This window comes from Carcharhinus amblyrhynchos, chromosome 18 (assembly GCF_965287045.1).
Source record: "Carcharhinus amblyrhynchos chromosome 18, sCarAmb.v2.hapA, whole genome shotgun sequence".
Lineage (NCBI taxonomy): Eukaryota > Metazoa > Chordata > Chondrichthyes > Carcharhiniformes > Carcharhinidae > Carcharhinus > Carcharhinus amblyrhynchos.
The window spans coordinates 9,243,785-9,270,364 of record NC_137341.1 but is presented as its reverse complement, the minus strand read 5'-3'; the positions used below and the strand labels follow the sequence as shown (position 1 = coordinate 9,270,364).

Sequence of the window (26,580 nt, the reverse complement as noted above, 5' to 3'; positions counted from 1 at the left end):
CGTCAAATTCAACAACTTCAGATTATTTCCTCTACCCCATCCTTTTGTTTTCATTTAATTTTACTTTTTATTATTCTCTACCTTTTATTTCTTTATTGTCTTTCTTCATTTCTCTTCCCCCCCACTCTTTCCCCTACTTCATTCCCCTTCCCTTACCTTTTCTCCCTCCCCCGTTTCCCCTTTTCTACATTCTACCTCTGTCCTATCTTCTTCCTCTGCCTCTCCCAACATTTTCATCTGTCACAGCTTACAGCTTCTCTGCGTTTGGCCATTCACACCCTTTATTCTCTCCGTGGACAACGATTAGCAGTCTTTTCCCCTGGCTTCTGTGGCTATGACTCATCCTTCATTCCCTCCCCCTGCAGTGTAAATAACTCTCACTTTCTATGCTTTCTTAGCTTTGACAAAGGGTCACCTGGACTTGAAACATCAACTCTTTTCTCTCCTTTCAGATGCTGCCAGACCTACTGAGATTTTCCCACATTTTCTCTTTCAGTTCCTGCTATTCCTGAACTCACTTCAAAGTTGCACCGTTTGGTTTTTCTTACATTCCCTTCTGTTTCTGACCAAATATATCACCTCACATTGCACTGTGTTAAATTTCCATAACTATTTGAAACATGATGTTATGATCACTCTTCCCCGATTAAAAAATCATCCATTTGCCCTGCTTCATTCCACAAGACCCAACACTGTATTGTCCCTTATTCAGTTGGTATCATGTTTCATTTTAGATCCTTACAGTTAAATAGAATTCACGGTGCATAGTGGTGAGCACTGCTGCCTCACAGTGCCAGCAACTTGGGTTCAATTCCCAGCTTGGGTTACTGTCTGTACAGAGTCTGCACATTCTCCCTGTGAGTATGTTTCCTCCGGTTTCTTCCTTCTATCCTAAAGATGTGCTGGTTAGGCACATTGGCCTTTTTAAATTCTCCCTAATGTACCCAAAATAGCGTCAAAATGTGGCAACACAGTAACTTCATTGCAGTGTTAATGTAAGCCTACTTCTGACACCAATAAAATTAAACTAAAATAAGGAGGATGTTAACAAAGAGGATACAGGGCGATGAGAATTCAGGAGAGATTCATATGATGAATTGCTGATATATTTGCATTAGTTGAAAATCATGAATAATTAACTGGCTGACATTGCATTGTTGTTCTCTTTGTTCTTTTTGCTGAGCTGTTGATTTCTATGAGGCCACCAAATAAGCAACTCATTATTCCCAGATCGAAGTAACATTTCTCACACACAAACCAGCCTTGGAAATTCAACCCATCCGCATGTCAAACCGAGCATCGAAACCGCCAACATGCCGGCAGGGAACAAGTGCTCAACTTAAATCCGATTTCCTGAAGTAACCATGAATTTATTCACCATTATGAAGGGCATGAGATGGACCGAAATTTAATTCTGCTGTAGAGGTGGGATGGGGTGTGAGTAGACTGGCAATTTCCCATTGCCTGCCAGCACGCCACTTTGCCAGCATGTTCCTCCTAATTTGGAACAGGCTGGGTTGGGGGACTGAGTCGGGGTAGGGGTAGGAGTGGGAGGTGGTGATGCCTACCCATACACAAGTGAGGATGTCATGTTGTTGGGAGAGAAACAGTTATACATAGTCCTTCACTAGGTCAACATCCTGGAACCACCCTCCCTAACAGCACTGTGGGCGTTCCTACACTACACAGGCTGCAGCAGATCAGGAAACAGCTCATCACCACCTTCTCAAGAGCAATCAGGGCTGAACAATAAATAATGGCCTGGACTATGATGCCCACATCACATGAACAAATAAATAAAGATAGCTGGTCGGAGACATTTAGAATTAAAACTGCACAGGCTGTTAAATGTGGACCTTTTGTCATCTCTTCCAAGCAGACTCCCTCTGCTGGTACATGTGTGTATGATGTCCTCAAGTGGACAAAATGCATGATGCAATTTTCAATACTCGACAAGTGGGTGGCCAATTAGACCATCCAACGAAGGCCAATGCGGCCATTCTGCCAACAGCAGTGGTGGTTTAAAATGCTGCTGAACAGCATCATTCAATAACTGAGCAAACGGATTGGCAAGATATGGGCGACACATGGCACAGTGGTTAACACTGCTGCCTCACAACTCCAGGGTCCCAAGTTCAACTCTAGCCTTGGGTCACTGTCTGTGTGGAGTTTGCACATTCTCCCCATGTCTGCGTGGGTTTCCTCCGGGTGCTCCAGTTTCCTCTACCACAGATGTGCGGGTTAGGTTGATTGGCCATGCTAAATTGCCCTTTAGCATCAAGGGGAGTAGAAGGGTAAATGAATGGGGTAACAGGGATAGGTTGTGGGTGTGATTGTTGTTGGTACAGACCTGATGGGCCAAATAGCCTCCTTCTGCACTGTAGGATTCTATAAAAAACTGTAAAATCCCCAAAGTCTGCTGGCCTGAGGGAGTTCACATTACAACACTTTAATCAACCGTTTAAACTACCTGTCAGCAGTGTGCTGCTCCTCTGTATAGTTGCTGACAAGCAATTTGCAACATGTGAGCTGCACTGAGCAGTGGTTCAGCTGGGTCTGTCTGGGTAGACAGCTGTCCCTGTCATGTTCAGAATGATAATATGACAGATCATTCCAGCTAGTTAGGGAAGTACAGCTTTGAATGTGGTGCAACTCTGGAATATAAAAACTGATTGTTACATTTGATAATGACTCCAAGCAGAGAACACTGCAAGAACAATGAACTGTATGATTGCTGCTAAAGTACATACACTTACTCCAACGTCTGATCCATCTCTCAGATAAGAGCACTTACAGCTTTATCTCTCCCTTGGTAATCGAGTGATGCTCTGAATGCATAACCCAGAATGAAATGATATTGGGTTTAACACAAAGAAATGCAACAATCCGCCACTCAATGGTTCATTATCTTGAAGTAGACTGTGATGAAAACACATTCTGAATGGAGTTCAGGACAGAGAGATGCAAGGTCAGTGTGTTTGTCTTTCCAGCACTGGACTGACCATATTATCACAGGGATACATAGAAACATAGAAGATAGGAGCAGGAGGAGGCCATTCAGCCCTTCAAGCCTGCTCCACCATTCATCACGATCATGGCTGACCATCCAACTCAATCGCATCATCCTAGTTTTTCCATATATCCTTTGATCCCATTCATCCCAAGTGTTATATAAAGCTGCCTCTTGAATACGTTCAATGTTTTGGTATCAACTACTTCCTGTGGTAATGACTTCCACAGGCTCACTACTCTTCGTGTGAAGAAATGTCTCCTCACCTCTGTCCTAAATGATCCACCAAATCCTCAGATTGTGGCCCCTGGTTCTGGACCCCCCACCATCTGGAACATCCTCCCTGCATCTATCCTATCTAGTCCTGTTAGAAGTCTCTATGAGATCCCCCCCCTCATTTGTCTGAACTCCAGCAAAAACAATCCTAACCTAGTCAATCTCTCTTCATATATCAGTCCCACCATCCCCGGAATCAACCTGGTAACCTTCACTGCGCTCCCTCGAAAGCAAGAACATCCTTCCTCCGAAAAGGAGACCAAAACTGCACACAATACTCTAGGTGTGGCCTCACTAAGGCCCTGTATAATTGCAACAACACATCCCTGCTCCTGTACTCAAAACTTTGCACAATGAAGGCCAGTATACCAGTTGCCTTCTTTACCACCTGTTGCATCTGCAAGCTTGCCTTCAGTGACTTGATGTCGTCTGACCAAGACTGTGTATTATATGCATGGAAATCCACCTAACCTGCCCATCTTTGGGCTGTGGGAAGATACCGGAGCACTCGGAAGAAACCCATGCAAGTATGGGAAAAACGTGCAAGTTACCCAAGCCAGGAATCGAACCCTGGTGCTGTGAGGCAGCACTGCTAACCGCTGTGCCATCATGCCACCCCTAGCCATATATTTATTATTAAATTCCTATTCTTGTTTGCAAATCCCTACATGGCAGTGCCCTCCCTATCATTGTAACCTCCTTCAGCCCCACAACCCTCTGAGATATCTGCACTTTTCTAACTCTGATCTCCCGTGTATCTCTTTTCATCACTCCATCACTGGTGTCTGTGCCTTCGGTTGCCCAGGCTCTAAACTCTGAAATTCCCTCCCTATATCTCTACACTTCACTTCCCTCCTTTAAAACAGAGATGAGGAGGCATTTCTCCAGCCAGAGTGTGGTGAATCTGTGGAACTCATTGCCACAGAGGGCTGTGGAGGCCGGGTCAGAGTGTCTTTAAGACAGAGATAGGTAGGTTCTTGATCAATAAGGGGATCAAAGGATACAGGGAGAATGAGGATCAGAATCATATCAGCTGTATGGCCTAATTCTGCTCCTATATCTTATGGTCCATAAGGTACTCCTTAAAACCCACCTCTTTGACCCAGCTTTTGGTCACCTGATCTATATGGCCTTGTGCAGCTTGGTGTGTCACTTTATTTAATAATAACCCTGTGCATCACCTTGTGCTAAAGGCGCTATACAAATGTTAGTTGTTGTTATCCTCAGGAACTCGTAGGATGGGGGAACAAGCCTGTCGCTGACTATGTGATTTGCCTGTAACTTTATTTTTATTCGTTCATGGGTTTCGTTGGCTGGGCCAGCATTTATTGCGCATCCCTGAGGGCATTTAACAGTCAACAACATTGCTGTCATTCTGGAGTCACATGTGAGCCACACCGGGTAAGGACGGCAGATTTCCTCCCCTAAAGGACATGAGGGAACCAGAGGGGTTTTTATGACATCAGCAATGGACTCATGGTCATCAGTAGACTTTTAATTCCAGATTTTTATTGAATTCAAGTTTCACCATCTGCTGTGGTAGGATTTGAACCCGGGTCCCCTGAGCATTATCCGCTGGATGACTAATTCAGCGACAATACCACTACACCACTGCCTCTCCCAATTAAGTAGCCTCATTGGTAATATAAAAATAAATTTCTTATCTATTTGGAGTTGGAGGTTGCCAAGACCCAGAACTAAAATAACACAGCTTATGAGGTAGGAAAGCGTGAGAATTGGGGAGAGATTCCTGCCAGCAGGGTTTACAACTGCTCCTTACTAACAGGGAAGAAGTATCCACACCCCACTGGTGAGGACAGAGGCACCCCTGAGGCATGGAGGGGGAATGCCACTTGAGCGATGCTAGCTTGGCACCCTGGCACTGCCCACTGGACACCCCGCAGTGCCAAGGAAATGGGGCCAGAGGGCAGGGCCTATCGGGGGGAATGATCAGTGGTGGGGGAGGGAAGAGCCAGGTCTCGCTGCCATTCTGCAATAGGATCAGTGGGAGACAGAGGGAAGAAGGTGAGCAGGGCTGCTCATGGGGATGGGGAGGGCGGGCAGGGGTTGGGGCTGGTCATGAGGGGGGTAGATCAGGGTTCGGGAGGGTGGTCGGGGCTGGCTTTGGGGATGGAAGGGGAAGATCAGGACTGGGCCCGGGGAGTTTGGTAGGTCAGCGATTGGGAGGGGTGGAGAATCAGGAAGCCTGCCAGTGATCGGGTGGGGTGGGGGTGGGGGGCCAGCAATTACAGGCAGGTGATCGGTAGGCTGGTGATAGAGTGGGAGAGAGGGGGAGTCAATGGAGCAGTGCACGCACATGCGCCACTAACAGATTGGGACATGCGCAGTGGCCCACCATGCTGCCGGCCTCTCCAGTGGGACGAGCCCCCCCCCCCCCCCCCCCACCACCAACTCCCCACTTTCTGGCATGAATGACGCTGAGGCGCTCTGCAGTGCTGAGAGTGTGGGAGATCCATTCAGTTAAGTACGCCCAAAAAAAGGCAGGATATTTTCCTGTTTCCGTCTGTTCGGCACTTCATTTATTTTTTGGGAGAATTCCGGCCAACGCTTCCTCTTGGTAGGGTGGGAAATATCGACAGCAGAAAGAAAACCGTGACCATAACTTCAAGATACTCCAAGCGAAGACAGGTGAAATTATTTGCTACTAACTACTGCAACTTCCCAACCTTTCCTTCTCCCCATGTATCATCGAATCATAGAATCCATACAGTCCAAAAGGAGGCCGTTCGGCCCATCGAGCCTGCACCAATCACAATCCCACCCAGGCCCTATTCCCATAACCCCACACATTTACCCTGCTAATTCCCCTGACACTAAGGGGCAATTTAACATGGCCAATCCACCTAACCTGCACATCTTGGGAATGTGGGAGGAAACCGGAGCACCCGGAGGTAACCCACGCAGACACAGGGATAATGTACTGACTCCGCACAGACAGTGGCCCAAGCTGGGAATCGAAACTGGGACCCTGGTGCTGTGAGGCAGAAGTACGAACCACTGCCCCAAGTACTCTACGTATGGTATGCTCTGTCTGTATAGTGCGCGAGAAACAATACTTTTCACTGCATGCTAATACATGTAACAATAATAAATCAAATCAAACCAAATCAAATCAAGCTCCTGCTTTCAGATAAATTGCACATAGGGTGACTTGAATTAGGGGCAGCAGAATTTGTTTCAAAGCTATCAGAACTGTTGGAGACTGTTTAAATATGAATGATCACCATCCTGATTGTTCTTTTCAATGGTTGTCCCCTCACTCTGTTTGGCTCTCTGAAGTTTTACAAGCCGTCTGCCAATAAGTCAGCAGTTGGCACCAGCCTGGGCACTGGGTCAGCATCATTCCCTGACATCACGGGGCCAGGATACGCCCTCACTGGCAGGCTTGCCAAACGGGGCAGGCTTAGCAACGTGAACACTTCAAATGTGGAGAGCAGCTCGGATTCAGAATGCATGCTGGCTAAGCAGGGCTGGGGCAAAGGGATAATCACATGTGTGTGCAGTCTCCAGCTGCAGCTGCTCCTGGAGGGCAGCATTGGCTGAGTGGTGAGGCGGGGGGGTGTCTCAGCGGAGAGATTTGTGTGTGTGTGTGTGTATATGGTGTATTGTGAGTTAGGTCCAGTCTCCCCAACATTGTGGCATTTGACATTGACAGAAAGAGAAACAAAACAAAGGAAGTAAAGATAATGCCACCAGTCATCGGGATAAGAATCTGTTCTCACAGAGGAATAAGGTGCCAGAGCTGACCTATTAGCAGGAAATTTACAGTGGAACACTTGGTGGAAGTCAGACAATGCAGCGAGAGAATTTTGCAGCCCTGCGTTATTTTTCATCTGTCAGAGAATGGATCCCAGTGCTGCACTTCTCTTAATAAACTGGTAAGCTCCGTTCCTTCCTTCATTAAAGCTGGCTTTTCTCTTCGGTACGCATTAAGTGTAGCCAGTGCGATAGAATTCTGAATTAACTGTGGGGAACTAGTTGAGGTTTTTGCATGGCAAGATGACTGTTCAAACTCTGTGACATTTTTTTTGTAAAAATCGAACCTGGGATCACAGGAATCTCAGTTCAGTGATTCTCAGGTTCCCCGGCATTGAAAACCAACAGGCAATGTTGTTAGAACCTGATTCCCTGCACACCGCTGTTGGCACACAGGTTTGTGTGGGGAAAATGAACCTGCATCGCCCACCTCACAAATCAATCACTTTCCATTTGATAATCAGTTGTTTTGTTAATTGATTCTACTGTGGTTCGCAGCCTCCATCCGCTGCACATTTTGTTTCGCAACAGTGGAACACAGTTAACCCTATGTTTACTGAAAGGCTTTTTTTCAGATTAGAATGTACGAGCAGCTTGTTTTTCAGAGAGAAGTGATTTTTTAAAAAAATGCTGAAGGGAGATGTATTGAGTTAACACTGCTGTCTCACAGCGCCAGGGACCCGGGTTCGATTCCAACCTTGGGTGGCTGTCTGTATGGAGTCTGCACATTCTCCCCAGGTCTGTATGGGTTTTCTCTGGGTGCTCCAGTTTCCTCCCACAGTCCAAATATGTGTAGGTTAGGTGGATTGGCCAGACTAAATTGCTCCTTAGTGTCTATTAGATGGACTGGCCATGCTAAATTGCCCCTTAGTGTCCAAAGATGTGCGGGTTAGTGGACTGGACATGCTAAATTGCCCCTTAGTGTCTAAAGATGTGTAGATTAGATGGACTGGACATGCTAAATTGCCCCTTAGAGTGCAAAGATGTGCAGGTTAGGTGGATTGACCATGCTAAATTGCCCCTTAGTGTCCAAAGATGTATAGATTAGATGGCCTGGCCATGCTAAATCGTCTCTTAGTCTCCAAAATGTGCAGGTTCGGTGGATTGGCCATGCTAAATTGCCCCTTAGTGTCCCAAAATGTGCAGGTTAGGTGGATTGGCCATGCTAAATTGCCCCTTAAATCTGCTGGTTAGATGGATTCACAATGGTAAGTGTGCAGGGTTAGGGAGATAGGGCAGGGGCCGCAGAGGAGCAGGCCTGGATTAGATATTCTTTCGGAGGGTCAGAACCGACTTGATGGGCTGAATATCCTCCTTCTGCACCGTAGGGGTTGTATGATTTTCTTGACTCACAACATGGTTTGGAATGTGATGAAAGGATTGGAACTAGAATCCATCCGATTTTAGCAGAGAAATAGTCGTGCGGTCTGGATAGATAAATCAGCAGGGGACTTGGAATGCCACTTCAGTCACTGAAGAGTTTGCCATCCAATTTCCAGGAAGGAAAACTCACATTCCAGATTATTCTGTACACTAAGATGGCCAGAATCATCACAGCAGGTGGGGTATCTGACAGATTGTGATCTATCAGTTTGGATAATACACACATTCGAAGGGTCAATTTGCTTAGGCTCGGGGGGTTTGCAAAATATAGAAGCAAAAATACTGCAGATGTTGAAAATGTGAAATTAAAACAGCACATGCTGGAAACACTCAGCGAGTCTGGCGGCATGTGTGAGGGAGAAACGGAGTTAACCTTGGCCACACGTCCACACCTATGCAAACAGAGGCCACCAGACCTTAGTTGCTTTAATAGGTGGCGAATGCTTGTGGAGAAACCCTGATTCAAGTCAAGCCCTGAATAATTATTCTGCTGGCTGATTCTTCAGAAACACAGAGGGAGGGTATTCGGCTCATCGTGTCTCCAAACGACTCAGTGCCAGTTCCCCGTACCCCTTTGCACATTGTTTCTATTCAAATAATCACCTAATGCCCTCTCGAATTCCTCAGTTGAACCTGGCTCCATCACATTTCCAAGCAGAGCATTCCAGACTCCAACCATTCATTGTATGAAATGTTTTTCTCACATCACATTTGCTTCTTTTGCAAATCACTTTAAATCTGTGCTCTCTCATTCTTGATCCTTTTACAAGTGGGAACAATTTCTCCCTATCTACACTGTCCACCCCCCCCCTCATGATTTTGAACATCTCTATCAAATTTCCTCTTAGCTTTCTTCTCTCCAAGGAGAACAGTCCCAATCGCTCAAATCTACCCTCATAACTGAAGTTTCTCATCCTTGGAACCATTTTTGTGAACCTTTGTTGCACTCTCTCCAATGTGTGGGACCCAGAACTGTACAAGATAGTCCAGCTGAGGTTTAACTAGTGAGTTATATAAATTCAGAATAATCTCCTTGCTCTTGTACTCTCTGCCTCTATTAATAAAGCCCAGAATACTACATGCTTTATTAACTGCTCTCTTTATCTGACCTGCTACCTTCAATCATCTCCATTTTACATACATACCCAGGTCCTTTGTTCCTGCATCCCTTTAAGAATTGTACCCCTTCTTTTTTTTTCCTTCTCCATTTTCTTCCCATCAAAATGTATCAACTCACACTTCTCCAGCTGTCATCTATCTGTGCATCCCATAAACTTGTTTATATCCTTTTGGAATTCTACACTGTCCTCCTCACGGTTTACAATGGGGTGACATGGTGGCAATAGTAGTTTGCACCGCTATCTCATAGCACCAGGGACCTGGGTTCGATTCCCGGCTTGGGTCACTGTGTGTGTGGAGTTTGCACGTTCTCCCTGTGTCTGCCATGGGTTTCCTCCGGGTGCTCCAGTTTCCTCCCACGGTCCGAAAGACATGCTGGTTAGGTGCATTGGCCATGCTAAATTCTCCCTCAGTCTACCTGACTAGGTGCCGGAGTGTGGTGACTAGGGGATTTTCACAGCAACTTCATTGCAATGTTAATGTAAGCCTACTTGTGATCCTAATAAATAAACTTTAAAAAAAACTTTTAAAAATATTTCCAAGTTTGTGTTGCCCTTTCCATGGCATCGAACAATAGAAATCATGTTCTGCTGCTCATCAATCATAATGCCTGACTGGCCTTGCTTACCAACATGCTGCCATTCATATGACAGGGACCTGGGAAAGACTGTCTGGTTGTCTCCTCACTGAGGCAGCAGAGAGCCTGATCTCAATCTGCAAGAACACTGTGATTGCTTGATCCCTTTAAAAGGCAATCATTCACGGGTCACATGACCCTCCCACAGCCTATTGGAACGCAACATGCGAACCTTGAGTGTTAGGGGTAGGTGGAGCCCCCAGTGTGAGGCAGGACATCGATGGGAGTAGACCTGTATCTGTGCTAAGGAAGTGTGTTATAACCGTTACTTAATAAATCACCCTTGTGATTTGATGTTCATCATCATATTATCTTGCACCTACAACAAACGCCTGCTAAGATCCCCCTAAGATCACCTTTCGCTCAGAATCTTTCCCCTTGAGCCACAAGGTTGTGTGTTTAAGCGTATTTCGCACAGGATCCGGGCTGACACTTCAGTGCAGCCCTGTTGGAGGTGCTCTTTCAGCTGTTAAACCAAGTGGGTGCAAAATATCTGATGGAACAATCCAAGGAAACAGCAGGGTTCAACGAGTGTCCTGGCCAATATCTATCCTTCAACCAATATCACTCAAACAGAGGATCTGGATCATGAGACATATGGCTGCATTCACGATCTTGCTGTTATCAAGCTGACATTTCCCTTTATTCCAACAATGACTACACTTCAGAAAGTTCTAGGTTAGCCGAAATTCTCCGACCTCGTCCCCGCGGCTGGGATTCTCCAGTCCTGCCGCAGTCAATGGAATTTTGGGCTGAGCACCAAATTCTCCGAATTGGCAACGGGGGTGAACGAGATCAGTGAATTCCAGCCATTGGCGGTGAAGCCTTTGGAACGCTGTGACGTCACTATTTAACCGCACGTTCTTCATTTTTCTTTTAAACAGCTGGCACAGAACTGGACAACAAACCTGTAAATGGAAGGGTGGTGGGGATTGCATGGGGAGGGTCCCACTATTTCTTTTTGTTATCTAATTTCTTGCTTCCTTTCAGATGATTTACACTCAGTCGCACTCTTCGTCTGAGTAAAACAGCGTATACATTTAATGATCAAATCAGCATGGTCATTCCAGGCTTCTCCATGCTGTGAAGATAAGTCGACCAGAATATTACCTTTCGATATGGTTCAAAAGTCCAACAAAGACAACCTTTTGTAATTAATTACATTCTGACAGAGCAGAATTGATGCATCAGTCAGTAATGTTTTTCATTATCCAGGCTGGAATTCTCCAACCTCGCCTGCAGCTGAGATTTTCCGCTCCCGCTGCGCTGGAGGGAGATTTGACTGAGCGCCAAAATTCTCCATACTCGCAGGCAGCCTCGTGGGATGAACAAGACCGGAGAATTCCAGCCCGAGAGCGTACGCAGATTCTGGTTAAATTAAATTTGGACATTCCCAAATGCAAATCATGAAAAACAACTGAACTATATTTCATTCCAAGTAGAAAGGAAAATTCAGAAGGAAACCATGATATTATAAAGGTGACTTTGCTGTTTGTTCTCAAACCCTGGGTCAGGGAAATAGGATTTTAAACTGTTTGGTTTTCAAGGTGTTGTAAACATGCAGTTTACTGACAACGGAAGAATGGGTTCTAAATGAGAGCACGGTGTAACATTTCCCAGCAGGACATTTCCACACCGTCAAAACTCCCTCAATCTCATACCAAACTGAAGTGGCGGCACAGTAGTTAACACTGCTGCCTCACAGGCACCCGGGTTCGATTCCCGGCTTGGCTCACTGTCTGTGTGGAGTTTGCACATTCTCCCCGTGTCTGTGTGGGTTTCCTCTGGGTGCTCCAGTTTCCCTCCACAGACCAAAGATGTGTGGGTTAAGTGGATTGGCCATGCTAAATTGCACCTTAGTTGTCAGGGGGACAAGTTAGAGTAAATGCATGGGGTTATGGGAATAGGGCCTCGGTGTGATTGTGATCAGTGCAGACTCGATGGGCCGAATGGCCTACTTCTGCACCGTAGGATTCTATGAACATCTCTACTAGCTTCTATTGGCCCATTCAAATTAAGTCATATTTCGGAGGACAACTAAATACAAGTAAAATCCCCAAAATCTCAGATGCCCTTTTAAGGGCAGCGAGTGATAAGTTTAGTTTAAGTTTATTTATTAGCGCCTCAAGTCGGCTTACATTAACACTGCAATAAAGTTACTGTGAAATTCCCCCAGTCACCACACTGTGGTGCCTGTCTGGGTACACTGAGGAAGAGTTTGGCATGGCCAATCAATCTAACCCACACGTCTTTGGACTGTGAGAGGAAACCAGAGCACCCGGAGGAAACCCACACAGACATGGGGAGAATGTGCAAACTCCACACAGGCAGTGACCCAAAGCTGGAATTGAACCTGGGTCCCTAGCGCGGTGAGGCAACAGTGTTAACCACTGTGCCATCGTGCCCTTTTGATCAGTGATTCAGCTCCTAAGCCTCATCATGGGCAGGATTTCACGGCATCGCTTGTCCTGAAACCGTGAAATCCCACCTGAGGCTGACGAACCTTTACATGGTCTGTCCCTCGCACGCTCCGATTCCCATGGCGGGTGTGGCAATAAAACATTGGACGATGTATTCTCAATGAACAAGTTAGAAAATGGCATTTATAATTATACATCTTCAACCTGTTACCTGTCTAAAATCTGACATGTCTTGGTTATTGGTTCAAACTACCGCTACAACAAAGGAATACTTCCTTCTGCTGAAAGTTACTTTGATTGCTTTTGAAATTGCAAAATCATAGTGAGTGCTAAGTCATTTAATCTGGAGATAATGCAGCTATGACGTAGCGCTAAAAGGCACTCTGAGAAAGATGTCGTCCTCAACGATAGTTGACAGCCTCTGGCCGTCAAACCATTTTGTATGCACTGTATGATTTGTATCTCTACCTCACTGAGCTGTACTACACAAAATACACTTGCTACATTTGTTAACATTTCAGTAAAATTAACGCATGAGGGGAAGGAGGATTCGGAGCATGTTCTGAGTCAGGTAGGGGAAGGGGTGAGGGAGCTGGTGTGGAACATAAAGACCACCTTCCATCAGTTGGGACAAATATCCTGCTTGTAAGTCGTAAATTCTGCAGGCAGAATGTTTGGGATGTGTGATGGACAATGGCAGTAAATTTGGCACGAAGGGAAAAGTCTGTTTCTTGCCAGTGGGAAATTAGTTTGGAATATTGTACTCCTGGTTTTTGATGGTGAATTAAAGGCAGGTCGGGTTTCCCGCTGATCTAGATCAGGGTCCACGTGCTCATTTAAAGGCCAATTCATCAATATGACACTTTCTCATTCGTTCACGGAATGTGGGCATCGCTGGGTGGCCTTTACTGCCCATCCTAATTGCCCGAGAGAAGGTGATGGTGAGCTGTTTTCTTGAATCGCTGCAAACCCTGCGGTGTAGGTAGACCCACAGTACTGTTAGAGAACGAATTCCAGCATGTTGACCCAGTGAAGGATGGACAGAGTATTGGATGGGAATCTCCAGGAGCTGGTGTTCCCACGTATCTGCAGTCCTTGTCCTTCTAGATGGTGGTGGTCATGGGTTAGGAAGGTGCTGTTGACAGGACATTGGTGAGTTCCTGCAGTGCATCTTGTAAATGGTGCACACTACGTGTTGGTGGTGGAGGGACATGAATGTTGAAGGTGGTAGATGTGGTGCTAATCAAGTGGGGCTGCTCTGTCCTGGATGCTGTCGAACCTCGTGAGTGTTGTTGGAGTTGCAATCACCCAGCCAAGTGGAAATGATTCCATCACACTCCTGACTTGTGTCTTGTAGCTGGTGGACAGGCTTTGGGGAGTCAGGAGGTGAGTTACTCACTGCAAGATTCCTAGCCTCTGACCTCCTCTTGTAGCCACAGTTTTTATATGGCTGGGTCCAGTTCAGTTTCTGGTCAATGGTAATGCCCATGGTGGGAGTTTCAGCCGTGGTGATGCTATTGAAAGTAAATGGGTGACGGTGGATTCTCTCTGGTTGGAGACAGTCATTGCTTGCTCAGTCAGCCCAAGCCTGGCTCCCCGCTCCAACATAAGTTCCCTCCAGCAGATAGTGAGAATTGTGTTCTGACTGTTCAGAATGGTGTGCATCTGGCAAACTTCACTTCCTCAACAACTTCAAGGCAGTAGACATTGCTTTCGCAATGAGCTTGAGAGCTTTGCAGCAAGATTTTGGGTACTTGTATCACTGAGCCAGGCTAGACAGCTGAAATAGGCATACGGGGGAAGGGTGGGGAGGGAGTCTGGAGAGGGAGCGCGGTATCCAGTGGTTCGGAGTGCCCAGGGAAGGTAGTTGGGACAGGGGAGCAGTGTCCAGGGAATAGCGGAGAGTGGAGTGGACGGGGCCATTGTGTCGATGGTGGGATCCCAGGGGGAGAGCTCAAGGCACTGGTAGTGGGAGGTATCAATCAGAGAGGTGGGGAGGGAGTGGGATGCAGTAGGGTGGCAGGTAAGATGCTGTAGAGGGAGACACCAGTAGGTGAAGGGCTTATCGGGTGAGTGCTGAAAGGGGACATGTCGTGTGACCAGGATCAGGACGGGCATGGGGGTGGCAATGGATGTGGTCTCTGAGTTGAGGAAAGGCATGTGGAGGTGGTTCACGATGAGATCTGGGGTAACAGAGGGAGGTTCAAGGGTGAGAGAAGGAAGAGGAATGGGTGGGTCCATGGTGATGGGGAATGTTAGTGTGTGACTGGGGGAGGTGAGAAGTGGTGGAGCATTTTCTCACAAAGCCTTCAAGTGGGTGTTTTTGGGTGTGTGTAATGACTAAAAGGGCAGCCTAAATGATTATGAGGCAAGTGGATGTTTCCTTGTGGTTCCTCTCGGTGGTGGAGGCTGCATTGAGGCAGATATAGGCAAAATAGTGCAGAAGCTGGAATCTGAAACAAAAATCTCAGTGGGTCTCTCAGCAGCGAGAGAGAACAGAGCCAATGTTCCAAGTCTGGATGACCCAGGTTTGTTCCTGACTCATGGATCTCATAACTTCGAGGTCCCAGTAAGGCATGGAGCTGCCAATGAGGGAAGGATGGAGGGACGGAGAGAGGAAAGGAGGTAAATAGTGAGGGAGAGAGAGAGGGATGGAGAAAGGGGAGAGAAAGAGGGAGAGAGGGAAGGAGGTAGTGAGGGACAGAGAGAGGGAGGGAAGGAAATTTGGAGGGAGGGAGCAAGGGATAGAGAGAGGGAAGGAGGGAGGGAGAGAGAAGGAGCATGGTTGGAGGAGGGCAGCCAATCCTGGGGTGGTACAGGTGGCACAGTGGTTAGCATTGCTGCCTCACAACTCCAGGGTTCAATTCCAGTCTTGGGTCACTGTCTGTGTGGAGTTTACACGTTCTCCATATATTCCTCCGGGTGCTCTGGTTTCCTCCCACAGTCCAAAGATATTTGAGTTAGGTGGATTGGCCATGCTAAATTGCCCCTTGGTGTCGGGGATCAGCATGAGGTTAAGGGGATGGGGCCTGTGTGGGATTGTGGTCGGTGCAGACTCAATGGGCTGAATGGACTCCTGCTGCACTGCAGGGATTCTATGATTCTAACTCGTAACCCAAATCTCCACCCTCCTGGGTGAATGGTCACGGCTGAGAAGGGATCATGTGGTTAGTCTTTCTAAGCTCTCATGGCTATCTATCGAATCTCGACAGGAGTGGACATGAGGAAAAGTGTCGACTTGACGATTCTTGCACATTCTGCTCAAAAAACACCATCTCCGTATATGGCCACATTTGAACGAAAAACATACATCTCTGATCCCCTAGGATGTACTTCATTTAGAAGGGCTCAGAGTGGGATACCATCGGGATACCAGGCCAGGGGAAAGCCTTAGTACTGACCTGCAGCTAGAGGCAGTGGGGCCTCCAGAAGATCAAGAAGTTGGCAAATATCGACCACAGTAATCTGAGCATTGACTCAACCAGGGACGCATCAAGGGTAATGCTCCTATATAGATTAATTCTGTATAATTAATGTCAGAGACATCTACATATGTCTCAGGATGCGGTTGCTCACATCTGCCAACTTCTCCAGTATGACCGCAAGGACTCGGGAGGAGTAGTGTGGAGCTCTTGGATTACTGAGTGAGTGCCTGTTTGGGTGCAGTTTAAATATGGCGCCTGATCCTTTGAACTCCCCCACCCCCATCAGGTAATGGCAAGGCAACCGACTTCTTGTCCACTTCTGTTTGGCAGGGTGGGGGAAGGTTGGGGTTTGTCAGGAGATTTCCCAATATGCTATGGACACAGTACTTTGGGTGATCAGGGCACCTGTGCAATGGCGCTCCGAAAGCTCAGCAGCCGGCTTTCCAGTAAGAATAGGGTCTGCCCCTCCCTCTACTGGCAAGAATCACATCTGTTTTTTTTTAAGTGCTGTTTGATTGTGACTGGGAGCTCACCCAGAGAATTGGCGTGATTCTCTCCCATTTTCACGCTCGTTCGGCACTTAGGTTTTTTTGGTAAGACCACCCTCTTAGTCTCCAGAATGGAAAGTTCCATCCTGTGTAAGCCTCTGTTTTTATGCAACATCAAGTTTCACATCCATTTGAAACAAACATTTTCAATTTCCCAACGAGGTATGAGAGCCTCCTTGACTCTCTGTTTGGCATTAGATTAGAAAATATCCACAAACTTCACAAAGAGCTGCTAAATACACACTATTTACATCATATACAGCATTCATATATACAAAAAACACATTTGATAATCTTTTGCTATCAAATAATTAGGGTTAAATAAATTATTAATAAAAGTTTAAAAGTGAATCACGGTGGCACACTGGTTAGCACTGCTGTCTCACAGCACCAGGGACCCAGGTTCGATTCCCGGCTTGGGTCACTGTGTGTGTGGGGTTTGCACATTCTCCCCGTGTCTGCATGGGTTTCCTCCGGATGCTCTGGTTTCCTGCCAAAGTCTGAAAGACGTTTTGGTTGGGTGCATTGGCTGTGCTAATTTCCCCCTCAATGCACCTGAACAGGCACCGGAGTGTGGCAACTAGGGGATTTTCACAGTAACTTCATTGCATTGTTAATGTCAGCCTATTTGTGACACTAATAAATAAACTTTAAAAAGCGTGAACTGCCGACCACAATAAAGAACAGTCAGCACTGAACAATGGATCGCATTTAAACCAATACCTTAAACTTTAAAACTGATTACCTTTGGGTGCCAGTTTAATGGAATCATTGTAAGATGCTATTATTATTGATGGAGTTTGCTGTAATCAGCAGACAGTACATCGTATAACTAGTTCATATGATTTGATAGGAACAGAGACGTCACTGGAGAAAATCAGGACTCAGACCAAAGCTGCCATTGAGCTTTTAAACGATAAACCAGCTGCTTGTAAAGGAAAGTAGCTTTGTAATCCTTCAACAGCAAAAGTCTGACAACTGACTTTTCTCTTGCTGGACTCATCCACTTCAAAATGTCCTTGCTGGGCTTGTTCGTAAAATCAGACTCTAATTACTGGATAAGAATTTGATTTTTGATTTGTTTCGATTTATTATTGTCACATGGATTGGTATACAATGAAAAGTATTGTTTCTTGCGCGCCACACAGACAAAGCATACCATTCATAGAGAAGGAAAGGAGAGAGTGCAGGATGCAGTGTTACAGTCATAGCTAGGGTGTAGAGAAAGATCAACTTAGTGCGAGGTAGATCCATTCAAAAGTCTGACAGCAGCAGGGAAAAAGCTGTTCTTGAGTTGGTTGGTAAGTGGCCTCAGACTTCTGTCTTTTTTTCCTGATGGAAGAAGGCAAAAATGAAAATTTCCAGGGTGCATGGGATCGTTAATTTTGCTGGCTGCTATGCTGAGGCAGCAGGAAGTGTAGACAGAGTCAATGGATGGGAGGCTGGTTTGCGTGATGGATTGGGCTACATTCACAACCTTTTGTAGTTCCTTGCAGTTTTGGGCAGAGCAGGAGCCCATACCAAGCTGTGATACAGCCAGAAAGAATGCTTTCTATCGTGCATCTGTAAAAGTTGGTGAGAGTCGTAGCTGACATGCCAAATTTCCTTCGTCTTTTGAGAAAGTAGAGGTGTTGGTGGGCTTTCTTAACTATAGTGTTGGCATGGGGGGACCAGGACAGGTTGTTGGTGATCTGAACATCTAAAAACTTGAAGCTCTCGACCATTTCTGCTTTGTCCCCATTGATGTTAACAGCGGCATCTTCTTCACTACGCTTCCTGAAATCGATGACAATCTTTCGTTTTGTTGACTTTGAGGGAAAGATTATTGTTGCCGCACCCGTTCACCAGAGTCTCTATCTCACTCCTATGCTCTGTCTCATCGTTGTTTGAGATCCAACCCAGTACGGTGGTGTCATCGGCAAACCTGAAAATTGAGTCGGAGGGGAATTTGGCCCCACAGACTGCAGTGAAGATGGCTGGATACTGTGCCAGGTAATCCAGACAAAGTTCTTCATGGCTGGCGCAGACACGATGGGCTGAAGGGCCTCTTGTTAAGCTGCAAAACTCTTGATTCTGAAGGGCTGTTTCACAACAGTTCTACGGACAACAGTAAAACCAACATTCAAAGCCCTATCTTTCCAATGGTAGTCTGCCAATCGTGCCTGAAATTAGCAATGAAACGTCCTCCAAAGCTCTGTCCACAACCCACTCAGTCAACTGAAGTAGTTCTGTGTGGGACGGGGAAATATCGATGGAGGCCAAGGGCTGAATAACTAAACAAAAAGGGAATCTTTGATAACTGTTTCTTCAAGTGTGCATCAAAATTCCAAGAGTAGAGAGAGGAATGGGGGTGTGAGTGAATGTTTCGTATACATTCATCTACTCTGTTTACACTCGAAGTCAGGGAGGATCTGCCACAAATCCCATGACAACGCAAAGCACTTCAAAGCTGATACGTTTTGGAGATGGTGTAATGTAGAGGAAGCCAGCGAGCAAATTGCACACTGACAGATCCCACAGGCAACAGTGAGATTATCTGTTCCAATGGTGTTGGCTGTGGAATCATTGTTAACTTGCTCATCTTTGAATAAACTTTAAACTTTATTTATTAGTGCCACAAGGCGGCTTACATTAACACTGCAATGAAGTTACTGTGAAAATCCCCGAGTCGCCACACTCCAGCACCTGTTTGGGTACACTGAGGGAAAATTTAGCATGGCCAATCCACCTAACCAGCACATTTTTTGGACTGTGGGAGGAAACTGGAACACCCGGAGGAAACCCACACAGACATGGGGAGAACATGCAGATTCCACACAGACAGTGACCCAAGCCAGGAATTGAACCCAGGTCCCTGACATTGTGAGGCAGCAGTGCTAACCACTGTCCCATCATGCCATGGGATCTTTTGAGGGTTCACAGATGGGACCCTCAGTCTCATCTAAAATGCAGCCTACCTGACAGTGCAGTACTGCCTCCATACTGCACTGAACTATTAATCTGTTAATGTGCTTAAGAGCCCGAGAGAGAGCTTTACACTTAATGAGCTGCGTTAGTGGCATCAGAGCTGCCACTGGGCCAAGGCTAATGGAAAAGACAGAACAAAGAACACCATTTTCAAAAACTCTAGGGGGGCATTTTCCAGCCTTTCTCACTAGTGGGATTTTCCAGTCCCAACGAAGTTGATCCCCACCATGGGATCCCCGGCATCCGGAGCGCCAGCCATGCAGATTGCCATCGATTTTGGCAGGACATAGGATCCCGCTAGTTTCGAAGGGCAAACCGCCTCCGCCATGGGAAAACCCTCTGCCAGGAAAGTTCTGGCCTATAAAAATATTTCAGAATTTTCTGAAATACTTTGGAGCCCACAAAACAAGTTAATTCTTTTCATTCCTGTTTGTTGGCGATTACATTAATACTAAGTCGCTAACATTGACCATAATCCTTTGCTGCCACTGGATCCACTCTGGCCGTAGAATGGGGTCATGAACAGTGGGCATCGACCAGTGCTGCTCTGTGATTGGCGAAAGCAAGCTTGTAGAAAGTAATAACATTTACCCCCCTCTGTTTTAATTTGCCCAGTGCAAAAGCTAAACAGGTGACCTTTGGCACAACGGAAAGCACTGCTGCCTCACAGCGCAAGGGACCCAGGTTCGATTCCCATCTTGGGTCACTGTCTGTGCGGAGTTAGCACGTTCTCCCCGTGTTTGCGTGGGTTTCCTCCAGGTACTTTAGTTTCCTCCCACAATCCAAAGATGTGCAGTTTAGGCTGATTGGCCATGCTAAATTGCCCCTTAGTGTTAGAGGGACTAGCAGGGTAAATGGAAGGGGGTTAAGGTCACAGGGCCTGGGTGGGATTGTGCTCGGTGCAGGCCTGATGGGCCGTATGGCCTCCTTCTGCACTGTAGGGATCCTACGATTATTTGTTAGTGTGACAAGTAGGCTTACATTAACACCTCAATTCAGTTCCTGTGAAAATCCCCTGGTCGTCACACTCCGGCACCTGTTAGGGTACACTGAGGGAGAATTTAGCAAGGCCAATCCACCTAACCAGCATGTCTTCAGAATGTGGGAGGAAACCGGAGCAACCAGAAGAAACCCACACAGACACAGGGAGAATGTGCAAACTCTGCACCGACAGTAACTCAAGCCAGGAATCGAACCCAGGTCCCTGGTGCAGTGAGGCAGCAGTGCTAACCACTGTGCCGCTCCACGCAGTCACACATCTCCCAGCATTCCTTTATACACGGTCTGATTCTGTTGTTGTGCTGAGGGTGGCCAACATACTCAATGTAGGAAGATTGCTACACCGTTGACAGTTATATTCATTTATAAGTGGAAGCATGTATTGTACAGTTGGTGTTAGCTATGATTCTGTTGGTAATATTCCCACCTCTGAGTCCAAAAGCTTTACCATCCAAGGTCCCATCTTTCCCTCCCTCCTACCCTCTCAGATCGAGGTGAAAGATTCCTTGGAACTACTCAATGATGAGCAGGACAGGTCTACCTGTTGTTCAGACCAATACCAACATCACTAAAAAAACAGATTACCCCTATAGTTCAGAAGGAGGCTATTCGACCCATCGACTCTCCAAAAGAGAATCTTACCCAGCAATCACCCCCGCTGCCCCCTAACCCTATAATGTCACGCATTTAGCATGGCCAATCCATATAACCTACACATCATTGGACACCAAGGGGCAATTTAGCATGGCCAATCCACATAACCTACACATCATTGGACACCAAGGGGCAATTTAGCATGGCCAATCCACATAACCTGGGAGGAAACCAGAGCACCCGGAGGAAGCCCGTGCAGACACAGGTAGAATGTGTCAATTCCACAGGACAGTCACCCAAGACCGGAATTGAACCCAGGTTCCTGGCGCTGTGAGGCAGCAGCACTAACCATTGTGCCACCATGCCGCCCAGTTTACCATATTGTAGCTTGTGGGATCTTGCTGTGTACAAATTGGCTGACATTACTCATGCATATAGATTTTCTATATAGTAAATACACTTCATTGGCCATAAAGCACTTTGGGATGTGATGAAGTATTATATATCAAGTCTATAACAAACCTCACCATCCCTGCACTGGCTCTTTCCAAGCTTCACTGAGTATAACATACTGTTCAGTTTCTGTGAGTTCAGCTGTGCATTAATGTCATTGTACCAAGTAGCTTCAAGCAGCGTGTTGGCACTCAGCACTCAGCCATCTGGCCAGGCCGTGCACACTAACTAACAAGCAAAATAAGTAGCAAATGTCGAATATCTCTTCTAACATCATATTGGCAATAAAACTCCGCCATCAACCTTTCTTTGGCAGTAATATTCATGTACAGATTAATGGGAGCTCCTGTGCTTATAGCAAGTCAGACATTTAATATTGTTTATTAATAATGAGAGCTCAATGAATTATTCTGTTGCTAAATTGAGGAGGCTGTGGCACAGTGCTATTGTCACTGAAATTGTCAGCGGTATTGACAAATAATCCAGATATCCAGGGTAATGTGCTGGGTACCAGGGTTCGAATCCCACCAGGGCAGATGATTTAATAAAAATCTGGAATTAAAAGTCCAATGGTGACCATGAAACCATTGTCGATTGTCGGAAAAACCCATCCGGTTCACTAATGTCCTTTAGGGAAGGAAATGTGTTGTCCTGACCTGGTCTGGCCTACATGTGACTCCAGATCCACGGTAATGTGGTTGACTCTCAAATGCCCTCTGAAAGGGGAGTTAGAAATGGGCAATAAATGCTGGACCAGCCAGCTATACTCACATCCCATAAAATGAGTTCAAAATCATTTGAGCTTTGATTAAGCTCCACTGTCTCTTTAAGGCTTCAAAGATTATTGATGAAAGTAAACACCACTTCAGGGTCAGCCGGAGATTAATTGCTTTTTTGTGAGGTCAGTTTACAAATTAGAGAGTGCTGAAGAACCTCTGGCTCCAGTTCAGAAAAGGAAACAGAACCATTTGTCTTTTTGCTGTATTTCGGACATTTTGATCATTGCAATTTCTGAAGCGTGACAGATATTTTGCAAGCCTTCATGGCTGGAATTCTCCTCTCTCGCACACCCTGCTACTGTTGCCAGCAAGAACAGAGAATTTGGCGCTCAGCCAAATCTTCATTCACTGCAGCGGGACTGGAGAATCCCAGCTGTGAATGAGGTTGGAGAATTCGGGCCCATGTATGTTACAGCATCAGAAAACACTGAAAATTAAACAGACTGGGAAAAATATGTCTTATTCCTAATCTGTTCATTGAGGCGATTTACTGACAATATATCCAGTTCACTAAATATCTATTCCAATTCGTACAGACATCCAATTCATATACCAAAACCAAAACAAAAGACTAAGGTCTGAAATTAAAAATGTGAGAAACTCTCAGCAGGTCAGGCAACACCCGGGATAAAGAAACAGAGTTACTGTCCCAGGTAGGGATTCAATGATTCTAGACATGGATCATCTCTGTGTGGAGCTTGCACTTTCTCCCCATGTCTGCGTGGGCTTTTTCCAGGTGCTCCGGTTTCCTCCCGCAGTCCAAAGATGTGTGGATTAGGTGCCTTGGACATGCTAAATTGCCCCTTAGTGTCCCAAGATGTGAAGAGGTTAGAGGGATTAGTAGGGTAAATAGGTGGAGTTATGGGAATGGGGCCTGGGTGGGATTGTTGTCAATACAGACTCGATGGGCCGAATGGCCTCCTTCGGCACTGTAGGATTCTCTGATCTCAAGGGCAGTTGGGGATGGACAACTCTGGCCTTGTCTGCGAAGCTCACCATGCCATTAAAGAAATTCCATTTTAACAAATATATGCATTTAACATCTGTACAGTGGCCTTGGCAGAGTAGGTAGCAGTTCCTATCTTCACAGCGAGCCTCAATACCATTTGGGGAGTCCAAGACCACAAGGAGGGACAAAGGGTCGTGAATGAAGCCCAGTCCATCACGCAAACCAGTCTCCCATCCATTGACTCCGCCTACACTTCCCACTGCCTTGGAAAAGCAGCCAGCAAAATCAAGGACCCCACACACCACCTTCTTCCGTGGGGAATACAAAAGTCTGAGGACATGTACCAACCGACTCAAGGGCAGTTTCTTCCCTGCTGTCATCAGACTTTTGAATGGACCCTATCTTATATTAAGTTGATCTTTTCCCAGGCCCTAGCTATGACAAAACACTACATCCTGCACCCTCTCCTTACCTTCTCCCCTATTTACTCTATACACAGTATGCTTTGTCTGTATAGTGCACAAGAAACAATACTTTTCACTGTATACTAATAAATGTGACAACAGTAAATCAAATCAAATTATCACATCAACAAATGTAGCAACCATACCTTCAATGTACAACTTCTCCTTCTCTCACCTTCTTTGTCCTTCTTCTGCTTTTGATGAGGGAAGTACAAGGCTTTCCATCTCCTCCTCCTGTCTTGCTGCAAGTGATGTCAAGAAGACAAAAAAAGATGCGCACAAGGAACTCCCCCTCCCCCCCATCCCCTCCCCCTCACCACCCATCCCCTCCCCCCCCATCCCCTCCCCCTCACCACCCATCCCCGACCATCCCACCACCCATGTCATCTCCATCACCCTGCATAACACAAAGTCCCTACGGCAAAATTCCAACAGTTTAAGCTAATCAATGGTTAACTTCATTACTCCCAACCTATAATTGTCCCTTCTGATTTCCTGAGGAGCATTCAATTATTCATGGCTGATTATAGTCCAGCAGAGCTAAGTGCTTCTGATTATGATATAAAACTGGCAAACGCACCTCATAATTAGTTGACTGCTTAGCTCTTCAGGATGAGATAGCAAATGCTGTCAACATTCTAACATATTGCTGTCGTGTTTTTCTTTCCTGAAGAATGTTTTAATCTCTTATCTTCAATGACACTTTACTGAAGCGCTGAATATCTGTCTTCATTCTCATCATTCTACCCTCCTCTGCTGCTCATTTGCCTGGGTGACACACACATCCTGATGGCCTGACCTGTGACCCTCACAGTTACAGACAAACGCCATTTTCTTTTATTCATTCATGGGATACGGGTGTCACTGGCTGGCCAGTATTTATTGCCCATCCTTAGTTACCCTTGAGAAGGTGGTGGTGAGCTGCCACCTTGAATCGCTGCAGACCGTGTGGTGTAAGTACACCCCCAGTGCTGTTAGGAATCATAGAATAGAATCTCTACAGCGCAGGAGGCCATTCAGTCCATCGAGTCTGCACCAGCTTTCTGACAGAGTATCGTACCCAGGCCCCCTCTCTCAATCCCCATACCTCCACTCATTTATCATGGTTTATTCATTGAACCCACACATCTTTGGACTGTGGGAGGAAACCCACGCAGACACGGGGAGAATGTACAAACTCCACACAGACAGTGACCCAAGCTGGGAATTGAACCCGGGTTCCTGGCACTGTGAGGCAGCAGTGCTAACCCACTGTGTCACCATGGCTGCGCATGCCCTAATGATGTGACCAGAATATTGTGTCTTTCTCTCCTTGATGTTCTGCACTAATTTCCTCATTTCTCCAGCCTTTTCCAGCATTTCCTCATTAGACTTTGAGTGGGATTTTCCGGCCACACACCCCAAAACTGGAAAATCCGAAACTGAAAAAGTGCTCTGACTCTGTAGTCATCCTCCGATGCTTAAAAGACCACTAAACAATGATCATCTAAATATAAAAGAAAAACATTGCAGATACTGAAACAAACACAGAAAATGCTGGAAAATTTCAGCGAGTCTGACAGCATCTGTGGGGAGAGAATAGAGCCAACATTTCGAGTCTAGATGACCCTTCAGCTCTGACAAAGGGCTATCTAGACTCAAAATAGTAACAACAATCATTTTCGATTTATTTTATCTTTGTTCACGGGATTTGGGCATCGCTGGCGAGACCAGCACTTACTGCCCATCCCTAATAGCCCTTGAGAAGGTGCTGGTGTGGTGAGCTGCCTACTTGAACTGCTGCAGCCCATATAGGAACACCCACAGTGCTGTTAAGGAAGGATTTTGACCCAGTGACACTGAGGATGGAGATTCGAGGGGAACTTCCAGGTGGTGGTATTCTCCAGTGTGTGCTGGTCTTGTGCTTTAAGGTGGCCGAGGTCATGGGTTTGGAAGATGCTATCTAAGGAGCCTTGGCGAGTTGCTGCAGTGCATCTTCTAGGTGGTACACACAGCTACCACTGTGTGGAGGGATTGAATCTTCATCGAAGGGGTACCAGTCAAGGGGGCTGCTTTGTCCTGGATGGTGTTGAGCTTCAAGTGTTGTTGGAGCTGCATCCATCCAGACAAGTGAAGAGTATTCCATCACACTCCTGACTTGTGCCTTGTGGACAGGCTTTGGGGAGTCAGGAGGAATCTAACACTGATTCATATTGATATTGTTGTGTGTGCAATGGGAAAGTATTCACACTGAATGTTTTTTATTAACTTGTTAGCAGCCACGTACTGTTTTTAAACATGAAAAATATTTGTTAGTGGATAAGAAATTCACCTCCTTCCTAATTAACTATCAATGGAAGCTAATTAAACGAAAGCCCAGTTATCCTTTATTTACATTTAAACGGTGGCTTATTGCCAAGGAGTTTGCAGAAGTTTTAGAATGCTTTTCCGTTTCAAACATCAGAAGGGTGATTTTAACATTAAACTGTGAAATCTGGGTGCCTCACCCACTAAATCTTGCTCCCAACTTTCCCGAACATTTGGCAAACCTGCCTCAAGCCAGCAGTTTCCTTTAACATTTATTTATTAGTGTCACAAGTCAGGCTTACATTAACACTGCAATGAAGTTACTGTGAAAATCCCCTAATCGCCACACTCTGGCGCCTGTTCGGGTACACTGAGGGAGAATTTAGCATGGCCAGCACATCTTTCAGACTGTGGGAGGAAACCGGAGCACCCGGATGAAACCCACGCAGACACGGGGAGAGTGTGCAGTCAGTGACCCAAGCCGGGAATCGAGC

General features: G+C 46.2%; 1 protein-coding gene across 1 annotated transcript in view; it reads left to right on the top strand.

The window, feature by feature from the left end:
• Positions 1-6,902: 6,902 nt before the first annotated feature.
• Positions 6,903-26,580, top strand: part of tex2l (testis expressed 2, like) — a 100,449-nt gene continuing 80,771 nt past the window's right edge. The window contains exon 1 of the mRNA XM_080206074.1: positions 6,903-7,185. The gene's annotated coding sequence lies outside the window, so the exon portion shown is untranslated. The remainder of the gene's footprint in view (positions 7,186-26,580) is intronic.